This window comes from Pan troglodytes, chromosome 12 (assembly GCF_028858775.2).
Source record: "Pan troglodytes isolate AG18354 chromosome 12, NHGRI_mPanTro3-v2.0_pri, whole genome shotgun sequence".
NCBI lineage: Eukaryota > Metazoa > Chordata > Mammalia > Primates > Hominidae > Pan > Pan troglodytes.
The window spans coordinates 52,308,040-52,315,899 of NC_072410.2; the positions used below are offsets into that span (position 1 = coordinate 52,308,040).

Sequence of the window (7,860 nt, forward strand, 5' to 3'; positions counted from 1 at the left end):
ATAGAGACTGGCGCTAATTGGGTAGTCCTTCTCCCCTATGCTCTGTTCCGGGCCCGTAATACCCCTTACAAACTGGGCCTTACCCCTTATGAAATCATGTATGGCAGACCTCCACCCCTGGTTCCTAGCTTAAAAGATGATCTGCTTAAGTCTGAAACAGAAAATGTCTCTGAATTCTTATTTTCCCTACAAGCCTTACAGAAAATTCACCAAGAAATCTGGCCCAAGCTGAAAGAGCTATATGAGACCAGTCCCCCACCGACACCCCATCCGTACCAGCCGGGAGACTGGGTCCTGGTTAAGCGACACCGACAAGAGACCCTAGAGCCCAGGTGGAAAGGACCACTCCAAGTACTCCTGACCACACCCACCACCCTGAAGGTAGAAGGCATTGCATCATGGATCCACTACACCCACGTCAAGCCAGTGGACCCAACCTCCGACCTTCTGGGGCCAATCACGGCAGCGGCTGAAGCACCGGACACGTGGACTGTGGACAGAGCTAAGAACAACCCCTTAAAACTCACCCTGCACCGGCAGCATAGCTCACTGCAAACATGCAGTTAGGTAGTCTAACTCTAACATTAGTCGCCCTAGTGGCCGCTGGGGAAAACATAAAGCCAGCTCCTAATCCCTTTGTCTGGAGATTCTGGCTTTATGAAAACCAAACCCACCCTGGGCAACCTCATAAGCCCGGGAAATTAGTGGCCAGAGCAGATTGCCCCTCCTCAGGGTGCAATAGCCCAATTTTACTAAATTTTACCGATTTCCCAATAGCCAAACCAGTGGCACCAATAATATGCTTCGAGTATGATCAGACTAAATACAATTGTAAGCACTATTGGTGGCACCAAAGTGCCGGCTGCCCTTATAACTATTGTAACATCCATAAATACCAATGGTGGGGTGGAAAGAACAGATAGATCCCAGATGGCCCTTCCATTGCAGACGAGATAGAGACCTTTCATATACATGGATAGTTAGAGACCCCTGGAACTCCCGCTAGACCACGCCTCAACACGGGGCTGTATACTACTCCTCCGCCTCCACATGGCCTAGCAGTCACCTCTATCTGTGGCAGGGTCTAGTGCAGGTACGGCCCCTGGTCCATGGAAATATCCAGCGACAAGAAAACCGCCTGACACAAGATTTACGTCCTTTTTCCTGGTTAAAATTATTGCAAGAAGGATTAGAACTTGCTAACCTTACAGGACTTCACAGCCTGTCTGGCTGTTTTCTGTGTGCCACTCTAGGGCGTCCACCGCTAACCACTGTCCCCCTGCCATGGGGATCCTCCACCTCTGCCCAAGCTAACAACCACCGAAACCTCTCATATGCCCCTATCCCTAACGTGCCACTATACCTAAACCCCAGTCAAGAAAAGTTTCCCTACTGTTTCTCAGGAACTAATTCCAGCCTCTGCAGCATCACTGCAACGCCCCCTAATATCACCTTAAGGGCTCCGTCAGGCATATTCTTCTGGTGTAATGGAACATTATCTAAAAACCTATCAAGCCCCTCTGTTACCAACTCTACTTACTGCCGGCGAGTTCCTAGGGTATACCGATAACTGGACTAGTGCTGTTATTCACCCAGACCCTAGACCGACACCTGCACGAGCCATATTTCTCCCCCTCATTGCAGGAATCTCCCTCACCGCATCCTTCATGGCGGCCGGACTGGCTGGGGGAGCCCTAGGTCACACCCTCATAAAAAGTAATAAGCTGTACCAACAATTTGCCATTGCTATGGAGGAGTCAGCTGAGTCCCTTGCCTCCCTCCAGCGGCAGCTCACGTCCCTAGCACAGGTAACCTTGCAGAACCGGAGGGCCTTAGACCTACTCACTACTGAAAAAGGGGGTACGTGTATGTTTCTAAAGGAAGACTGTTGTTTCTACATAAATGAATCAGGGCTTGTGGAAGACCGGGTCCAACAGTTATGCAAGTTAAGCACAGAAGTAAGAACACGGCAGTTTGCTTCAGCTGCAGACCAATGGTGGAACTCATCTATGTTTTCTCTGTTAGCCCCCTTCCTTGGACCCCTGCTGAGTCTACTATTTCTGCTTACCGTAGGACCTTGTGTTGTTAACAGAATTTTGCGGTTCGTTAGAGAAAGGTTTGACACTGTACAACTCATGGTCCTCAGAGCCCAATACCAACCTGTAAACGCTGAAACAGAATCAGACTTATAAGACCCAAGATTGGCTCTAAAAATACCTGAAAAGAAAGGGGGGGAATGAAAGGAGCCGGGCACATTCCTCAGCCCCGGGCTCAAAACAAACAAGCCCAGTACAAACACATCCCATCCTCCCATCCCACCACATATCGCCATATATCTCTCAAACTTCCTGAGCCCGGTACAAACACCACCAGGAAAGTCTCCGATAAGGAGACAGCTGTTCAAAGTTTTACTGAAAGAGCGGGAACCAAAAGAATTCCTTTGTTCCCCTGTAACTTTCAGGCTATAAAAAGCAAACACTCGCGTTGTTCAGGGCCCTCTTGTATGCTGTGGAATGGAGGGACCAGGTTCGAACTTGTAGTAAAGATCCTTGCCGCTTGGCTTTGACTCTGGACTCTGGTGGTCTTCTTTGGGGAACTAACGGTCTGGGCATAACAGCAGAGACCAGGCCCTCACCACACACCAAATCTGCCAGCATCTTGACCTTGGACTTTCCAGCCTCCAGAACTATTAGCCAATAAATTTCTCTTTATTATATTAATAAATCACCCAGTCTATAGCATTCTGTTATAGCCACACAAACCATGACACTAATCATTCAGAATTGTAAGGTTTACGTTCTTTCCCCTCCCCCTTAGTCTTCTATTCTCTGGCCTAAACAATCTTTATTCATTTCACTTTTCTATACCCTCACCTTTAATTACTTTGGCTCATTTCTGTGGCTTGTTTTGGGTTCTCTTCTGTGGCACCTTCAAATTTCTTCAGTAGGGTACAGGGACCCAAGCCACACCTGACACAATGAGGACATTGCCATGCATCTTTCTGCCATTCTGGATGCCTCTTCTCTAAAAACAAGCAGTGGATATGAGCAGGTATATCACCTAAGAAGAAATATTATTATAAGTGGTCAATAACATATACTCAACTTCACTAATAATTAAAGACATGCAAATTAAAATAACAATATAACATTTTTCACCCATCAGATCAGCATAGATTTAAAAAAAAAGATTCTTAATATCCAGTGGTAGTTAGGGGTTTTTCAAACTATTGGTAGGAATATTGGAACAAACTTTATGGGGGGAGGGAGAACTTGATAGTTCTATACAATTTTACATGTATACATGTATACATTATACATTATATATACATGTATACATTATACATGTATATATACATGTATACATTATACATTTTACATGCAGACATGTATACATTATCACCCATCTATTCCACTTTTGTGAATTTATCCTTCAGAAATATTAGCACAAGCGTGTAAGATATAAGCAAAAGGGTTGCAGCATTGTTTGTAATGGGGAAAAAAATGGAAAAAATCTAAACTTCCAACAATAGAGACTGGTTAAATAAATGGTGCAAAAATACAATGGAATTCTATGCAGCCATTAAAAAGAATGATAGAAATCCCTAATCTAGGATATGATGTAGGAAATCAGCAAAGAAATGTTACCTAGGATATTTTGTTAAATGAAAACAAATTTCAAAATTATTAGTAAAGAATGGGTTCATTTTTAATAATCTGTTGTGTATACATGTAGAGATACAGAGATATACAAGTCTCTGTAGGCACACGAAGAACACTAAACTGTGCTTCTTAAGTGAGGTTCCTATACCAGCAACATCAGCATCACCTGGAAATGTATTAGAAATGCAAATTTTCCAGCTCCACCCTAGACCTGTTGAATCAGAATCCCTAGGGGTGGGGCCCAGCAATCTGTTTTAACAAGCCCTCCAGGTGGTTCCAATGCTCACTAAAAATTTGAGAATCACTGTTCTAGAAAAAGCATTTATCTAAAGGTGGGGAGAGAAGACATGTAGCTTACAAGAAAATTTCTAATTGTTTATTCCCTTTTATAATGTTGGAAAAAAAGTTAACTCTTTTAATGAGGGATGTTTCTCAAAGTTATGTACACATCTTATTAGGTTGTGGCAACTTATCAGTTAAATTGGCTTTTAATTTTTTTTTAATTTTTTGTGGGTGCATGGTAAGTGTATATATTTATGGGATGCATGAGTTTTTTGTGTTTATTATTTTTTTAAGTTCCAGGGTACATGTGCAGGATGTGCAGGTTTGTTACATAGGTAAATGTGTGCCACAGTGGTTTGCTGTACCTATCAACCCATCACCTAGGTGTTAAGCCCAGCAAGCATTAGCTCTTTTCCCTAATGCTCTTCCCACCGTACCCCGTCCTCCCCACATACGATGCTTTGATACAGACATGCAATGTGTAATAATCACAGAGAATGGGGTATCCTTCTCCTGAATTGACTTCTTATCAGAAGAACTGACTTTTGCACTCTGCTTGAGGAAAATCCAACCTTCAAAACTTCCAACGTTTGAAGGGAGATACTTACATTACTGAATGATTTATGACATCACCAGAATAAAGGAAAATGAACACACACACATCAGGAATTGAACCTGGGTCTTCTGTGTGAGCTGAGGGAAGGGAGCTCATGGTCCCTGAGCCGTGGTTGCATCGTCTATGACTGAGGATAGCAACAGTACCTTGTCTCCTCAGAGGTCACACGGAGGAGCAGGTGACATACAGGAAAGCTTACTGCTAATTATCATATTCTTAGTACCAAGGTTTCTTAAAACAGTGCCCTCAACAACATGATCAACTGACTCCATTTTTCAGAAACACCATTATTGCATAACATCAGCCTAGAATGATCCTTCTAGGAGAAACAGCTCTGCCAGAGAGCCTTTGACACACACCTGCCAAGATTGCTTTTACTAGTGAAACATGTAAAACCTTGATGAAGCCAGTGAATAAGTGCAAATGATTTATTTGCACTCATTCCCAGGTCCTCCTGCCAGTCAGCCTCAAGCCTGCTTTGTGTGGAGTGTCCCTTTTATGATCTGTGAAAGCTCTGCTTCTTACAACCTCACCTCCTTGTCTTCAGACAACAAAGCAGGCTTTTCTATTTGCACAAAGTGCTTGTTGCTTTCTTGATCCATGAGAAAATGCGGAGCAAGAGAACAATAATGTGCTGCTTCTTTCTGCTCCAATAAAAAAGAGTTATGAAACAGAAGCCTGGGGCCAAAGCAGGCTCTCTGTCATGTGTTTTGACAAAGAAATTGTTCCTTAAGCACAGTCTTCAGGCAGATGGCAGTAAACAAGACGGTGTGGCTCAGATCATATCACTGGGAGGCTCTTGCTCTGTCAATGCCACCCTGCTCTCTGGACCCAGCTAGGTGCCCAGAGTAGCAAGCAGAACCTTTGCCTTCCATCCAGAATGCCTGAAACCCCCTTTCCCCAGTGGATAGAGGTGCAAAGACCACCCAGCTAGGTGCCCAGAGTAGTAGGCAGAACCCTTCCCTTCCATCCAGAAGGCCTCAAACCCCCCCTTCCCTAGGGAATAGAGGTGCAAAGACACCCAGCTAGGTGCCCAGAGTAGCTGGCAGAACCCTTGCCTTCCATCCAGAAGGCCTCAAACCCCCCTTCCATAGGAATAGAGGTGCAAAGACACCCAGCTAGGTGCCCAGAGTAGCTGGCAGAACCCTTGCCTTCCATCCAGAAGGCCTCAAACCCCCTCCCCCAGTGGATAGAGGTGCAAAGACCACCCAGTTAGGTGCCCAGAGTAGTAGGCAGAACCCTTCCCTTCCATCCAGAAGGCTTCAAACCCCCCTTCCCTAGGAGATAGAGGTGCAAAGACACCCAGCTAGGTGCCCAGAGTAGCAGGCAGAGAACCCTTCCCTTCCATCCAGAAGGCTTCAAACCCCCCTTCCCTAGGAGATAGAGGTGCAAAGACACCCAGCTAGGTGCCCAGAGTAGCAGGCAGAGAACCCTTCCCTCCTATCCAGAAGGCCTCAAACCCTGCTTCCCTAGGAAATAGAGGTGCAAAGACACCCAGCTAGGTGCCTAGAGTAGCAGGCAGAATCCTTACCTTCCATCCTGAAGGCCTCACATTCCCCTTCCCTAGGGGAGAGAGGTGCAAAGACACCACCTGGAGCCGTCCCTAGCTCCCAGACCTATCCCACCAGCCCTCTAGAAGTCTCCATTTGGCTTCAGGAAAGCTGTTGGAAAAAATTCAGGTGGATTCTATTTTCTTCACAATACTAATTTGATAGGGTTTGAGGAGGAGCCCAGGAATTAGCCATTGTTTGTTTGTTTGTTTTTCGTTTAACCTCTCTGGATGCTGCTGATGGGCGGCTGAATTTAGGAACATGTTTTAGAGGCATCTAAAACATTTCCCTTTCTTTGAAACTCTGGCTCTCCTTAGCAGAACTGGTCTAGCCACCCACCTTAGCCTTCCCTGGGCTCTTCACACAGGCCCCCTAAGGGGCCCATACACATATGAAATCTATCACCCCCTTTACACATATCTCTTACCCCTCAAAAATAAGTAGAGGGTGGATCAACTGGGTCCAACTCCAAGCTTTGCTACTTACCAGCCCACGTCCCTGGGAAACTGACGAGCATTTGAGCCTCCGTTTCCTCAGCTGTAAGATGAAAATAATAATTATTGCCTAGGTTAACGAGGTTGAAAGAACCCAGGTGTGGGAAAGCACTACGCATGTGTACAGCACGGGCAAAGGCTACAATCGTTATTCACAGGTGTTGGTTCAGAGCTCTCCTCCCAGTGGGTGGTCCTCAAACTGGTTCCTGGCCTTTTAGAGACACCACAATGACCAGTAGTGATATGGTTCGGCTCCGTATTCCCACCCAAATCTCATGTCAAATTGTAATCCTCAATGCTGGAGAAGAGGCCTCGTGGGAGGTGATTGGATCATGGGGACGGACTTCCTCCTTGCTGTTCTGGTGACAGTGAGTTCTCGCGGGATCTGGTGGTTTAAAAGCGTGTAGCACTTCCCCCTTCACGCTCTGTCGCCTGCTTTGCTGGGTAAAGATGTGTCTGCTTCCGCTTCGCTTTCCTCCGTGATTTTAAGTTTCCTGAGGCCTCCCCAGCCATGCTTCCTGTACAGCCTGTAGAACTGTGAGTCAATTAAACCTCTTTTCTTATAAATTACCTAGTCTCAGGCAGTGCTTTATAGCAATGCAAGAACAGACTAATATAACCAGCATCCTTAATTCATTTCCAGCCATTCCTCTAAATTTAAGGGATGGGGAGAGAGGAGGGTCGAAGGGCCTTGGGTGTGGGTGTGCCCTGCTTGGGTTAGGGGAACTCCATTTGAACAGTTGTCTTCACCACTCAAGGGTTCCTTTAGGAAAATCGTCCTATGCTGAAAACCAGGCTGAGATAGGGGAGGGAGAATGCTGTGTGTGAAAGAAGTGATGAGTTACCACACTTCTAATAAGTTGAACCAGGCTTTAATTTTTTTTTCTAAGCTACATTATTTGGGCTTTCACTAAAAAATTCTATTAATATTTTTAATGAGAAATGTGCTTGGGTATGCTTTATTACAGTTTGAAATCTTGTTTATTTTGATGCAGCATTTCCAAGATCTGTTCTAAAGTGGGCTTTTTTCAATACTTGTATTGATTGGCTATTATTGCTGGAAAAGATACTTCCCAAAGACACCTGCAGTACATCCAAATGGGAGAAGTGAATTGTGATATTCAGTGTTCAAACTGACACCAATTATACAAAGGCTTTTGTTGAAATGCAGCTGGTGAATTTATATATTCCTGACGCCAATTGTTCCACAAACTAATTGGAAGGTGTCACATTTTTACATTAACAAGGTTCAAAAC

The 7,860-nt window shown here is 45.0% G+C and overlaps 1 long non-coding RNA gene across 1 annotated transcript in view; it reads right to left on the minus strand.

Annotated features, from left to right (window-relative positions):
* The window catches only part of LOC107973510 (uncharacterized), a 47,893-nt gene extending 40,902 nt beyond the window's left edge, over positions 1–6,991 (minus strand). The window contains exons 1-2 of the long non-coding RNA XR_008546445.2: positions 6,597–6,991; positions 2,874–3,060 (exon numbers count right to left, since the gene is read on the minus strand). This is a non-coding gene — a long non-coding RNA (uncharacterized LOC107973510). The remainder of the gene's footprint in view (positions 1–2,873; positions 3,061–6,596) is intronic.
* Positions 6,992–7,860: the final 869 nt, after the last annotated feature.